The sequence below is a fragment of the Oryctolagus cuniculus genome, chromosome 11 (assembly GCF_964237555.1).
Source record: "Oryctolagus cuniculus chromosome 11, mOryCun1.1, whole genome shotgun sequence".
Classification (NCBI taxonomy): Eukaryota; Metazoa; Chordata; class Mammalia; order Lagomorpha; family Leporidae; genus Oryctolagus; species Oryctolagus cuniculus.
In genome coordinates this window covers 92,821,373-92,836,813 of record NC_091442.1, presented here as the reverse complement: position 1 = coordinate 92,836,813, position 15,441 = coordinate 92,821,373, and the positions used below count along the sequence as shown (strand labels likewise).

Here is a 15,441-nt window from a genome sequence, read left to right as displayed (position 1 = left end):
GGCCTAACCATGGCTGTTCTGAGCATTTAGGGAGTAAACCATTGGATGAGATCTCTTTCTATCTCTCTATCTACTTATCTCTATCTCTTTCTTTAAAATGAAAACAAATAAAATCTAAAAAGAATAATTATTTATTTGAGAAGCAGAGTTGCAAAGAGAGGAAGAGACAAAGAAAGAGGTCTTCCATCTACTGGTTCACTCCCAAATGGCCAGAGCTGCACTGATCCAAAACCAGGAGCCAGAAGCTTCTTCTGGGTCTCCCTAGCTGGGTGCTAGGGCCCAAGAATTCGAGCCATCTTCCACTGCTTCCCCAGGCCATAAGCAGAGAGCTGGATCAGAAGAGAAGCAGACAGGATATGATGGGTGCCCACATGGAATCTGAGCATCACAGATGGAATCTTGGCCTACCACACCAAGGCACCAACCCCCAAAATAATAAATTTTTTAAAAAGCTTGCAAGAAGCACAAAGGAGGTAAAAATGGAAGTTTCAACTGCAGTAACCATGTAAGAAAAATGTTAAATTTCAAAATGAGTTCTTGTCCCACTGAGCAAAAGTCTCCAATTATGTGACCTGGAGCAGGTTTGAAGGCTCTAAACCTCATAAGACACACACAAAAATGTATGAGAGTAGTAATCGAGTGCAGATTTGTGCAGGGATTCTCCTGCCCTAACCGTCAGAGCAGGAGGTGAGAGCCTTCACTCTCAGCCTCAATCCTGGAGAACAAGTCTTCAGTGGAACCTGTTAAGAATTTCATCTGTATTGCCTGGAGGTGGGAAGCACACTTTTCTGATATCAAAGACTCCCAAGGGTCTAGAGGTGAGAGGTCTGAGGGCAGCACCAGCACAGAGATGCTGTTGCATTAAGATTCACCTGTAGGCCTTGAGTTTTCTTGAAGTAAAGAATAACTGTTGGGGCCAGTACTGTTACACAGCAAATTGCCATGGTCTACAGCGCCAGCATTCCATATGGGTACCAGTTTGAGTCTTGGCTGTTCCACTTCCAACCCAGCTCCCTGCTAATGGGTCTGGAAAAGTACAAGAAGATGGCCTAAGTGCTTGGGCCCCTGCACTCATGCAGGAGACTTAGAAGAAGGTCCCAGCTCCTGGCTTTGGTTTGGGGAGTGAACCAGTAGATGGAAGACATCTCTCTCTCTTTCTCCCTCTCTCTCTGTAACTCTGCTTTTCAAATACATAAATAAATATTTTTTTTAAAAAAGTTATTCTTCATTAAAAAAATAACTATTACTGGAAATGAGGTTTAGGCCATGGACCATGATAGGGACAGACAGATTTTCTGCCAAATTAAATGGGATCCTTCTCAAGAAGCCTCTCTCCAAAGGTAACAAGGCTCCATTGAATATCTACATGCAATCAACCATGGGAAATTCAGAGGCTAAGGTTGGGGTCTGAAGTGGCAGCCAGGAAAGAGCATTGCATCACTTGAATGTTGAGTGATCTGATGAGTCAATCAGGGAGATCTTTGAAGAATCCACTCTGTGTTCAGGAAGGAAAAAGAAAGCTTTGATGTTCTCTGGGAACGGAAGATGGCAAACCACTTTATAAAAGTAACTGTAAAGTGAGGATTTTTCTATTTTTTTTACCTCTTTACCTCATTACTCCTACCTATCTCCATCAGCAAACCTTGCGGACGATGGGGCCAGCGCTGTGGCGCAGCGGGTTAAAGCCCTGGCCTGAAGCGCTGGCATCCCAGTTAGTTAAGAACCACTACACAAATGTTAGTGCAAAATAGGAAAACAAGTATAGCACAAGCATTTAAAAATAAATGTTTTTAACTATTAGATTTTCTTAAATTACAATATATTTCTCATTGGCTGTTCTAAATTGGGCTGGGTGACATTTGTCATGGTTATTATATTAATAATCCATTAATCATTTGGAAGTAGGTCAAACTGCCAATGACCAATTTTTATAAGCCAGTGTGCCAAATGACTAATCCACTGAAATGACCATTCCACTGAAAACCAATTGACCCAACACCAATTTACCACATTTATTTATTTCCTTTAACAAATTCATGTTAGTTGACTAGATTTTATTTTGTTCTCAAGAGAGAACACTGTAAGAAATATTTAATTGTTGTTTTTTTTCTCTGGATATGGCAATTACAATTGTATTTTTAATACTATTGTTTCTGTCCAATATCCTCACTCTTTCTCTTTTTTAAAAAAATAAAAGATGATTTGTTTCAATGGCAGAGTGACAGGGATCGTCCACCTGGTCGTTTATTCCCCTAAATGATCAACAGAGCTGGGCCAGGCCAAAGCCAGGAGTCAGAAATTCCATTTGTGTGCCCAATTTGGGTAGCAGAGACCCAAGTACTTGGGCCATCTTCCAGAGCTTTCCCAGGCCTAATGGCAGGGAGCTGGATTGAAAGCAGAGCAACATGGACTCAAAACAGCACTCCAATATGAGATTCCAGGGATGTGTCACAAAACCACCCCCTTGTCTTTTTCTTTCTACACTGTAGTTTCTAACCACAGCATAGGGCACTAGAGCACAAATAAATGGAACATTAATTGGAAGCAGGGCTGTTAAATACAGCATCTTTTTTCCCCCTTCACATTGGAATCAATTTAGAGATTAGATAAAGGAGTCTTTCAAGTGAAGATCAAAATTCACCTTCATTCCTCATAAGCTATATAGGAAGCTATGGTCCCAGTCTGACCAAATGTAGCATATACATATGCCTCAAGTAGAAATAAAATCTTCCTAGATGGCATTCTTAATCTTCTTGCTCATTTTTCTACATTTGTTAAGCTGTAGATTTTTTCTTCCTTGTTAATTTTGTTGTAGCATTTCATACCTTATTTAGATCACAAAAATGTTCTCCAAATTTAAAATTTGGTTTTAATAACTCATTTCTCTATTCATTCATTTGAAATTCATTTTTTTTCCTTTCTCTCTACTCTTTCCTTAAATGAGTCACTCAAAACTCTGATAGTTTTTTTTAATTAAATAAAATCAAAAATGGAAGCTAATAGTTCTGACTTCTACCACTTCTCACAAAGCTGTTTAAGAGGATAGTAAGTCTATCCTGAGAGCATCATCAACATTTTATAAAAAGCCTGTATATTCATGGAGTTATAGAAAGTTAGCATTGGCATCTTGCAAATCCATCATTCACTTTACATAGAAGCCAACGAGGCCCAGGTAGTTTTATGAATTCCCAAGGTCACACAGCAGATAGAGAAAGCCAGAACTGAAAGCCAGATATCCTAAGGACTCAATATCCTCTTCTAATTCAAGATGCTGTCTTTCTTAACAAAGACAAAATATAATCTCTAAAGTTGAAAGTCGTCTAGGACAGCCCCTTCTCAGAGTCACATTTCAGAAGGAACATATTATCAGGTACTTTCATGGTGCAGATAGGACTTTAGAACATTTGCAATAAAACAGAAACATTTGGGGAACAAAAATCAAAGGTTTCAAGCTATTGTTGCACTATTAGAGTTAAAATGAAAAACGATTTAGTTGAACTAAATACTATAAAATATAATTATAGTCCTTGAAACGACTCAGCAGAACTAGAGCTATATTTTGCTGCCTTAGCTCACCAAAGCCCTGGAAGACAGTCAAAGAGAGATTGTATAACAAGTGGCATACATCATTTCCCTTAGGTCCCAGCTCTGTCATCAGAAAATGTGGCCATTTTGGATTTATTAATAATCAATGTTGCCCGCCAACATTTCATTGAGCATTTGTGAGTGCATATTGACTAAAGCTGGGAGCCAGTTATTTCTCTCTGTATACGGTGAATAAATACTTACGGTTCTGTTACTGTAGCCTATATATTTCTGTCTTAGTGAGATAAAACTACTGCTCTGAATAACTAGCTTTTCCAATTTAATCTGAATCTGACTTTTTGTCATCTTTATTTTTAGGGTATAAACTGCTTTGGAAGGACTTTTTTCTTCCTGATTCCTGGCTGGAGCTGGAGACAAGATTACGGAAATACCTCCAGAGTGGTTATTTCTATCCATACTGAAATGAGAAATTTGGGTATGCTTAGCTAAACATTCAAGTGCTTTAGTTTGCTCCCTTCACTATTGATAATCCCATCATCTGTGTCTCACACAGAAAACTTTAACTTCACACTTCAGAAATTTGGGGTTTTATTTTATTTCCTTATAAAGTCCTCCTGAGGTGAATCCTAACACATTGAGGTCATGTCAGTTGCCTTCTGCTACACAAGAAGATGTTTCACTCCTAAAATGTGCCACTAGACCCACTGACATGTGTGTCAGCCTTGAAATGGGGCCATTTGTGCTCCAAATCCCAAATGACCGATGACTGGGTTCAGAGTCTTCTCCAAACTGCTACTCTCATGTAGGGAAATAAAAACCCTATACAGGAGGAGATGCAGAGTTTCCTTTTAACCTTTGGGTTTGTTCTCTATCTCTATTTTTCATAGTAATTCACTTGAAAGTGATACGTGATAGACACATACAAGAAGCATCCCAATTTCTTTCCCTAATGACTAAATCTCCAAAATTATCTGTTAAAAACCTTTATCCTTTTTTAAAATATTTTATTTATGTATTTGAGAGGTAGAGTAACAGACAGTGAGAGAGAGAGAGAGAGAAAGGTCTTCCTTCCATTGGTTCACTCCCCAAATGGCCGCAACAGCTGCAGCTACACTGATCCAAAGCCAGGAGCCAGGTGCCTCCTCCTGGTCTCCCATGTGGGTACAGGGGCCCAAGCACTTGGGCTATCTTCCACTGCTATCCCAGGCCATAGCAGAGAGCTGGACTGGAAGAGGAGCAACTGGGACTCGAACTGGCACCCACATGGGATGCCGGCACCACAGGTGGAGGATTAACCAAGTGAGCCATGGCACTGGCTCCAAAAACCTTTATCTTTTAATACCAAATAGCATTTCTTTTATTTTAACCAGTATAAGTTATGATTTATACAATGAACTATAAACTTAAATGACATGGTTAATATTGAATTCCTAATACTCTACCAAGGCATTCACTACCCTCCCAGAAAGGGAGGCAGTGTCATTTTCTATGGGGGAAGATGGATTAGGGAAAGGTTTCACAGTTTCAGTTGCATCTTCCATTTAACATAGTCCTTCCACCATGGACATGTCCATATCCCACTGCTATTGTAAATTTCACCATGCCTAGTCATTCCCTGTAATATGATAAACCAAGTTTCCCTACGTTTATTTCCTAATAGAATTCTCATTAAAGTACTATGTCTCTGCTGAAGTTCAGCAATGCATCATTTGTTCTATGATTTTTTTTTTTTTTTTGGACAGGCAGAGTGGACAGTGAGAGAGAGAGACAGAGAGAAAGGTCTTCCTTTGCCGTTGATTCACCCTCCAATGGCCGCTGTGGCCGGCGCGCTGCGGCCGGCGAACCACACTGATCAGATGACAGGAGCCAGGTACTTCTCCTGGTCTCCCATGGGGTGCAGGGCCCAAGCACTTGGGCCATCCTCCACTGCACTCCCTGGCCACAGCAGAGAGCTGGCCTGGAAGAGGGGCAACCGGGACAGAATCCGGCACTCCGACCGGGACTAGAACCCGGTGTGCTGGCGCCGCAAGGTGGAGGATTAGCCTAGTGAGCCGCAGCGCCGGCCTATGTATACATCTCAAATGGAACAAATGCATTCGGTGGTAGCCTCAAATCTGTGAATTTACAGCCCACTTTGACTCTTCTTGTCCATTCTTTCTTTCCTTCACTACTTCCTATTGCAGTCCCAGACACAATTTTCAGCCTGGAATAGACCTTAGAGATTGATCAGCTAGTCTAATCCTTCACATTATAGAAAAGGAAAGCTTAAGCCCAGAGAGTTGAAGCGTTGTTCACAAGGCAACTGAACTAGTTAACAGGCCTGAGATAGATACCAAGATTTTATACTTCATATCTACTATTTAACAGATGCTATCATCTCGTTGGTCACTCTTGCCAGTGTCCTGAGCTTCATATCTTTTGTTTGTTGCCTTATCCACCTAACAAAGCCTAATGTCCAATCTGCTGATAGCGTTGAAGAAAATCACCCACTGGCCCAGTTACTGCTCCTTTAATTTCAGGGCTTCCCCCTTATCTGCCCATGTGTCATCCCTCAGTTCCATGGTTTCCATGATTGCTGATTTTCCATAGTCCACATCATGTTTGGCCCAGCAGTGGTTCCAGATTGTCTCCACTCTGCTCAAACTCTGACCTCCAGGTAACGTTGTATCTTATTTTTTCAGAGAAAATAGAACTTATCCAACTTCTTGCCAACTAACCTGCAAATTTATTCCTTTCTTTCAAAATAGGAAGTAAACGTCTATTGAAATTAATGAGGTATTTCCTGTTTAGGTCAAATCCCTGTGTCCATGCTCTGGATCATCTCTCCCTTGGCATACCCAAAGCATCTGTTCTACTGTCTTCTCTCTTTCTCAAATTTTCACCTCTACAACCTCTACTGCCTTCTTTTCACAGTCATTTAAACATATTCAAGTATGTTATGGGGGTGGGGGAAGAAAGGGAGAGAGGGAGGGAGGGAGAAAAGAGGTGTTTTCCATCCACTGGTTCACACCCAAATGGCTGCAATGACTGGGGCAGGGCCAGGCTGAAGCCAGAAGCCTGGAACTCCATCTGGGTCTCCCACATGGGTACAGGGGTCCAAGGACTTGGGTCACTTCCACTGCTTTCCCAGGCACACCAGCAGGAAGCTGGATAGGTAGTGGAGCAGCTGGGACTTGAACTGCCACCCATGGGAATGTCAACATTACAGAAGTGCCTGAAGTGCCACAATGCCAGCCCCATTATCTTCCTTTTTCTAACAACTTATAATTAGTCTGTCTGTGGGCTCCTCTTCCTTTACCATACCTTTAAATATTGATATTCCTAGGAATATGTCCTGGAAATTCACTTTATTCACTCCCTGAACCATCTCAGTGAACTCCATGGTTCCATGTTTAACATTTTTACATAATATAATTCCTTTATAAAGGCTTGTTTATTCATTTCTTTGAAAAGCAGAGGGACAGAAAGGGAGAGAAAGACAGACAGATATTCTAAGCTGCTCATTCATTCCTCAAATGGTCATAACAAGCAGGGCTGGGCCAGGCTAAAGCAGGAGCCAGGAGCTCAATCCAGGCCTTCCACGTGGGTGGCAAGGACACAAATACACAAATCATCATTTACTGCCTTCTGAGGCATATTTGCATGCAGCTAGATCAGAAGCAATGCAGCTGGACTGAAACTGGCACTCTGAAAGGTGTCTCAAGCCAAGGCTTAACCCGCTGCACCAAAATGCCAACACCACCCTCATGGTTTTTACTTCACATGTTCCCACTGCCCTGTCTATGAATCTTTGGATCTGTTGTGGTTTGGACATGGTTTAAATGTGTTCTCCCCGAAGGTCCATGTGTTGGAGGCTTGGTCTCAAGAGTTCTGGTATTGAGAACTGCTGTGGATCCTTTAAGATGCAGGGACCAGTAGCAAGTCATTAGGCCACTGGGGGTTATTTCTTCTGTACTGCAATGTGATCTTCTCACACACATGGTCCCATCTTCTGTACTGTGGCCCTTACCCATAGTGGAATGTTATTTGGCCTTTTGGCCTTGAAAACCATAAGATAAATAAATCATTTTTAAAAATAAAATTAGTCTGCCTCAATATTTAATATGGCAGTGAAAAGCCGACTAATTTAGCTCCACTAACAGGACCCGGAGGTACCTCAAAAGTCAATGTGTCTGAAACCAAAGACAAGCTCATCCTTCACAAACCTGTTCCCTCTCCTCTGTTCTCTGCCCCATCAAGCTAGGAAGTACATTGAACTCTCAGTCACAAAGTATATTTAAAATATTTAGCAGAACACTTTTGAGAATAGTCTTGGTCTTGGCTCTGCACCTTAATCATTGCATACTTTTGAGCAAATTCCTTAAGACTCAGTGTCATCTTTCTATAAAACAGAGAAACTAATACTGACTATTAAAGGTTAGGGGGCCAGAGCTGTGGCATAGCAGGTAAAGTTGCCACCTGTAGTACCTGCAGGCACTGGTTCAAGTCCTGGCTGTTCCACTTCCTATCCAGCTCTCTGGTATGGCCTGGGAAAATAGCAGAAGATGGCCCAAGTCCTTGGGCCTCTGAACCCGCATGGGAAGACCCGGGGGAAGCTCCTAGCTCCCGGCTTCAGATTAGCTCAGTCCAGCCATTGCAGCCATCTGGGAAATGAATCAGTGGATGGAATACGGCTCTCTCTCTCTCTCTCTCCCTCTCTCTGCCTCTGCCTCTCTGTAACTCTGCCTTTCAAATCAATCGATCAATCTTAAAAAAAGTTAAATCAAGGGGCCAGCACAGTGGCACAGCAGATTAAAGCCCTAGCTTGCAGCACCGGCATGCCACGTAGGCTGCAGATTCAGTCCCAGGTGCTCCATTTCCAATTCAGCTCCCTGCTAATGCTCCTGGGAAAGCAGCTGAGGACGGTCCAAGTCCTTCAGCCCCTGCACCCATATGGGAGACCCAGAAGAAGCTTTGGCTTTTCAGCTCTGGCCTTCGCGGCCATTTGGGGAGTGAACCAGTGGATCAAAGACCTCTCTCTGTGTCTCTACCTCTCTCTGTAACTCTTTCAAATAAATAAGATAAATCTTTTAAAAAGTTAAATAAAAACATCCAGCACACAGTAAGTATTCAGCAGTTTTTATGTACCACAGTGAATACTACCTGATCAGTATATATCTCAAAGGCAAGTCTACATTTCTGTTAGTGGCTGCAGCCATAAGTCTACCCAAAGTCAGTCTCCTATCACCACTGCACCACTCAGTCACATAATCAATCTCCCCACCCCCAGGCACACACCCTTCACTAGACTCTCCATTTTGCATCCACAGTGATATGCCAAGCATTTCAAATTCTTCATTTTCCCCAAGGCATTCAAGGATTTCCGTTGCTACTGGGTTAAATTCCAAACTTTTTGGAATAGTTTTAAAGCTTTTTTAAAATTTTTTTTATCATCTAGATCATGTTTACATCTTCAACTTTATCTTTTCGTTTTCTCATTAGTTCTTCATAATTGAATGAAAGTGATCTTTTAAAAAAAAAAAAATCCTAAACTTTTCAGGCCTCTCTCACACCAAGATACGTATATATACACGCAGCCTTTCTATCTGGAAGTCTGAAATTAATAGCTTCCTAGAATTGCTGTAACAAAGTCCCATATTCTAGATAACTTTAAAAATCACATATTTATTCTGTTCAGAAAGCCAGAAGACAAAAGTTTCTTCAAGGTCACTCTCTCACCAAAGTCTCTCAGGGAGAATGCTTCCTTATCTCTTCCAGCCTCTGATGGTTCCTGGTGTTCACTGGCTTGGGGAGGTATCACTTGTGTCACTTTTTGCATGGCCTTCTTCCCAGTATCTCTAGGTCTTTTCTTATAGGAAGCCCTGAATCCACAGTAATTTCACCTCAAGATCTTCAACTAATCACACATGCAAAGTTACTGTTTCCAAATAAGGCCATATTATGGAGTTTCTTCGTGGACATGAATTTTGGGGGAACACCATTCAACTCATTGAGCTTGTCAATCTTATTCACTGGACCACATTCTCTATGAAAGAAGGAATTATATCCATATTGGCCATCATTGCAAAATCAGTTTGATGCATTGTCTACACTTAAGAAAGACTGTCAAATGAATATGTTTTTTTCTCCAGATTTTTACACAGACTCTACCACATTTTCATCACATACAACAACCTCAATGATCACTTCCACTTTGTTCATTAAAAATGACTCATAACACAGGCTGAAAATGTAAACTATCTGCCAGAAACAGACAGATCCAGCAGCCAAAACTAAGTAGTGAAATAGCCAAACTGAACACCACCATCAACTAGATACAATAAGCATCTATAAACTAATTTACCTAATAGCAACACAATACACATTCCTATCAAGCTTACATAGCATTCAAGATAGAACACACTGTGGGCCATATAATATATTTAGCAAATTTAAAAATAAAAATTATACAACATCCACTCAACAATGGAATTAACTAGAACTTGATATCAAAAAGATAGTTGGAAAACCCTAAAATATAGGAGATTTTATAGTACACTTTTAAATAACAGATGGATTGAAGAAGAAAACTTCAGAAAATTATAAAATATTTTGAACTAAATAAAGAAAATAGTTTATCAAAATTTGTGGGATGATGTGACAACAAGTATTAGAGGGAAATTTGTAGCATTAAATATATTTTAGAAAAGAGGGAAGATCTAAAATCAATTACCTAAGTTTCTACTTTAAGAAACTTTAAAGGGAAAGAATCCTCCCAAACTCCTTCTATGACGCCTACATCACCTTAATTCCTAAATCTGAAATAGATACAACAAAGAAAGAGAACTATAGACCAATTTCCATGATGAACACAGATGCCAAAATCTTCAACAAAATATTAGCCAATTGAACCCAACACACCAGAAAGATCATTCACCCAGACCAAATGGAATTTATCCCTGGTATGCAGGGATGGTGCAACATTTGCAAGTCAATATATGTGATAAGTCACATCAACAAATTGAAGGAAAAAAAATATGATTATCTCAATAGATGCAGAGAGAGCACTTGATAAAATACAACACCCTTTCATGATGAAAACCTTAAACAAAGTGGGTATAGAAGGAACATTCTTCAACACAAGGCAATTTATGACAAACGCAATTTATGACAAACCCACGGTCAACGTCCTTTTTGCAGATGACATGATTCTATATATAAGGGATCACAAGACTCCACTAAGAGTCTACTGGAACTCATAAAAGACTTAGGTAAAGTGGTATGATATAAAATCAACACGGAAAAATCAATAGCTTTTGTATACATAGATGATGTCATGGCTGAGAAAGAACTTCTAAAATCAGTCCCATTCACAATAGCTCCATTGCAGCCATCTGGGGAGTGAACCAGCGGATGGAAGACCTGTCTCTCCCTCTGTGTCTCTACCTCTCTCTCTCTAACTCTGTCTTTCAAATAAATAAAATAAATCTTTAAAAAAAATATTTACTCCAGGGCCAGTGCTGTGACATAATAGGTTAAGCCTCTACCTGTGGCACTGACATCCCATATGGGTACCAGTTCATGTCCCACCTGCACCACTTCTGATCCAGTTCTCTGCTGATGGCTTGGGAAAGCAATGGAAGATGGTCCAGGTGCTTCAGGCCCTGCACCTGCATGGGAAACCTGGAAGAAGCTCCTGGCTTCAGATAGAGCCAGCTCTGGCCATTGCATCCAATTGGGGAGTGAACCAGTGGATGGAAGACCTGTCTCTCCCTCTCAGTCTATAACTCTGCTTCTCAAATAAATCTTTAAAAAATATATATTTACTATGAAGTTATAGTAATCAAGCCAGTATGGTACTGGCAAAAGGACAAATAGATTAAGAGAATAGAATAGAGAGAACAGAAATAGACCCACATAAATATAAATAACTTATCTTTAACAAAGGCAATACTATGGAGAAAAGAGTCTTCTAAAAAACAGATGGTGCTGGAATAACTGAGTATTACATGCAAAAAATATATATATATAGGCAAAGACCCTACTACTTTCCTGAAAAACAGCTTGCAATGGATAATTCTAAATATAATTCCAAAACTATAAAACTCCTAGAAGATAGCATAAAAGAAAACTTAGAAGCTGGTATTGTGGTGTAGTTAGTAAAGCCACTGCCTATAATGCCAGCATCTCAAATGAGTGCCAGTTTGTGTCTCAGCTGTTCCATTTCTGGTCCTTCTAGAAGTCTGGGAAAATCAGCAGCAGATTACCCAAATGGTTGAGTCCCTGTCACCCACATGGGAGATGTGGATAGAGCTCCTGGCTCCTGCATTCAGCCTGGCCTAGCACTAACCATTGGCAGCCACCTGGGGAATGAACCAGCAGATGGTGATCTGTCTCTCCATCTTTCCTTCTCTCTCTGTAACTCTTTCAAAAATAAATCTTTTTAAAAAAGAAAAAGAAAACCTAGATGACCCAGGGTTTGGCAATGACTTTTTATTTCTTTTTAAATATTTATTTCATTTATTTGAAAGGCAGAGATACAGAGAAAGATAGAGTGAGAGAGGGAAATATCTCCCATCCACTGGTTCACTCCCCAAATGGCCACAATGACCAAGGCTGGACCCAGCTGAAGCCAAGAGCTTCATCCAGGTATCCCATATGGGTGCAGAGGCCCAAGCACTTCCATCTTCCACTGATTTCCCAGGGAGCTGGATCAGAAGTGGAGCAGCCAGAACTTGAACCAGCACCCATATAAGATGCCAGCATCACAGACAGCGGCTTAACCCATTTTGCCCCAACACTAACCCTGGTAATGACTTCTTTGATATAATAACCAGAGGTAATCCATAAATGAGTCAACACCCTAGACTCCAGTAAAATTAAAAACTTCTGCTCTGCAAAAGACACTGACAGGAAAATAAAATGACAAGTCATAGATTCAGAGGAAACATTTGCAAACAACATTTCTGATGAAAGACTCTTATCTGGGGCCAGTGCTGTGGCATAGCAGGTAAACTGGCCACCTGCAGTGCTGGCAACCCTCATGGGCACTGGTTTGAGTCCTAGCTGCTCTACTTTTGATTCAGTTTTCTGCTTTGGCCTGGGAAAGCCATAGAAGATGGCCCAAGTCCTTGGGCCCCTGAACCTATGTAGGAGAACTAAAGAAGCTCCTGGTTCCGGATTGGTGCAGCTCTGGCTGTCGTGGCCATTTGGGGAGTAAACCAGCAGATGGAAGACCTCTCTCTCTGCCTCTGCTTTTCTGTAACTCTGCCTTTCAAATAATGGATGGATGGATGGAAGGAAGGAAGGAAGGAAGGAAGGAAGGAAGGAAGGAAGGAAGGAAAGAAGGCAGGGAGGAGGAAATTAAAAGGCTATTATCCAAAATATCCAAAGAACTTTTAAAACTCAATAATAATAAAACAAAAACCTTTGTTAAAAACACACTAAAAGGGCCAGCACTGTGGCTCAGTGGGTTTAGGCAGTGGTCTGCAGTGCCAGCATCCCATCCGGGTATTAGCTGTAGTCCCAGCTGCTCCACTTCCAGTCAAGCTCCCTGCTGATGCACTTGGGAAAGCAGCAGACTTACAGCCATGTGGAGACACAGAAGAAACTCCTGGCTCCCGGCTTTAGCCTGGTCCAGTCCAGGCTGTGTGGGGAGTGAACCACCAGATGGAAGATTTTTCTGTGTCTCCTTTTCTCTCTTTGTAACTCTGCCTTACAAATAAATAAACTTAAAAAAAAAAAAAAAACAGGATAAAGATCTTAATAGACACCTCATGAAAAGATATGCAAATGGCAAATATCCATATAAAAATATTGTACTTCATATGTCATAAGAGAAATGCAGGTAAATGGCCACATCAAATATGATCAGGGAAATGAAAATTAAGACAATCTACCACCACTACACAGTGGTTCCCAGGACTGAGGGATGGAGGGCTGAATAGGTAATGCACAGCAGATTTCAGGGCAATGAAACTACTCCGTATGATACTACAATCGCACATACAAGTCACTGTCCCGAAGAATACACAGCACCAAGAATGAGCCTGAATTTTATTTATGGACACTGGGTGATAACAATGTGTCCATGTAAGTTCACTGATGAGAGTAAATGTATTATTTAAGTAGGGAACGAGTAAAGCTATGCTTTTGCAAGTTTAGAGTGTATTAAAGAAATTGCTAGATCTTTCATTTACTTGTGTTATGAACCTAAAACTGCTCTAAAAACTAAGTATATTTTAAGAAAAACAAAAAACACAATAAGGAATATTTAATTACTCATCTAGAAGCAATCACTTCTCACATTAGTATTCATACAGCTCTTCATCTCATTTCTTCTAAGAAATTTGTAACTTTCTAGCTTACATTTGAGTCTTTCATTTATATTTCTTTAAAAGAAATAATTACCACCTCTGAAATAGACAATCACAATAGCTCAGTGTAGGAAATCTTTAACTAAATAATATAATCACTACGTAAATCTGGGTCAACTGCTGATATACAAGTTCAGCTGAATTAAAAAAATTTAGGCTTATTCAAAGGTAGTATATTTCTGGCTCTCTGACTTCAGATAAAACCGGAAGTTCTCTCACTCCAAATGCTAACAAGTTCTTCTTCATTTAAAAAAAATTTATTTTTTTTGGACAGAGTTAGTGAGAGAGAGAGACAGAGAGAAAGGTCTTCCTTTTTCCGTGGGTTCATCCCCCAAGTGGCCACTACAGCTGGCGCGCTGCGCCAATCCGAAGCCAGGAGCCAGGTGCTTCTTCCTGGTCTCCCATGCGAGTGTAGGGCCCAAGCACTAGGGCCATCCTCCACTGCACTCCGGGGCCACAGCAGAGAGATGGACTGGAACAGGAGCAACCAGGACAGAACCAGCGCCCCAACCGGGACTAGAACCCAGAGTGCTGGCACCACAGGCAGAGGATCAGCCTAGTAAGCCATGGTGCCGGCCCATTTTAAAATTTTCTAAAACCTATAAATGTCCAAGAATTCAAGACTAAATGCCCCACAAGTATTTTTGGTAGGTTCAATTATTTCTTTAATTCTACTGAGCTTATCTTCATACTCATATTAGTTCTATGGTTAGTATTCTCACAAATATACTCAATTTTGTTATCACTGATTTTTCAAGAGCCTTATTAATTTTCAACTTGACATGAGTCCTGTGAAAGTAATATACCAATATTCACATATATACATCTTAACACATTATTGGAAAAATAAAGTATTTTAGGGAGGACAAAATTTAACAAAAGGTATTTTATTAAACTATAAGAAGGGCAAAGGACATAGAAAGCTACTTCTAACACAGGTCTGCCACTGAATTCTGACAATCAGAAAATTGCTATTGTACTCTAGCTCAAGAATTCCACTTAAACATTTCCAATGGTCAAAAAAGACTGCAGCATGGAGACAAGTGATGACAATTAAGGAAACATCCAGAGGATACCGCAAAACTTCACTTCTATCAATGCCCAATTACCTGCCTACCAATGCTGATAAAATATCATTTCTACTCAGTGGTAGGCTGATTCGTTGTAGCATCTCCCAATAACTGTGTTGTAAATATTTCCCCTGTGATTGTTTTAATCGGTTTCCTTGAACCTCTATGAGCCACCTCAACAGATCATTGTTTCTGCCTCTAGTTTGCCTTCCAAATATTAAGCAAATGTGTCTCACTGATGAAATCTACTACAAATCCACAACCCTGTAGGCCAAGAAGAAAGGAAAATACATAGCTCTCAGACTTTCAAGCACATTCAGTAAAGGATGGGGGGGGGGGGTGGAATGCCAAATCTATCAAGAGACAACATAGCTGGCCGGCTCACATAACATACAGACTGATGTTGCATGCTATTGCTCCTTTTCCTGCATAAGAACAAAAACAAATCTTTGGAGATTTCCTCTGCATCA

The 15,441-nt window shown here is 40.6% G+C and overlaps 1 long non-coding RNA gene across 1 annotated transcript in view; it reads left to right on the top strand.

Moving 5' to 3' along the window:
- LOC103348343 (uncharacterized) overlaps positions 1-4,317 on the top strand; it is an 84,771-nt gene extending 80,454 nt beyond the window's left edge. The window contains exon 6 of the long non-coding RNA XR_007919524.2: positions 3,904-4,317. This is a non-coding gene — a long non-coding RNA (uncharacterized lncRNA). The remainder of the gene's footprint in view (positions 1-3,903) is intronic.
- Positions 4,318-15,441: the final 11,124 nt, after the last annotated feature.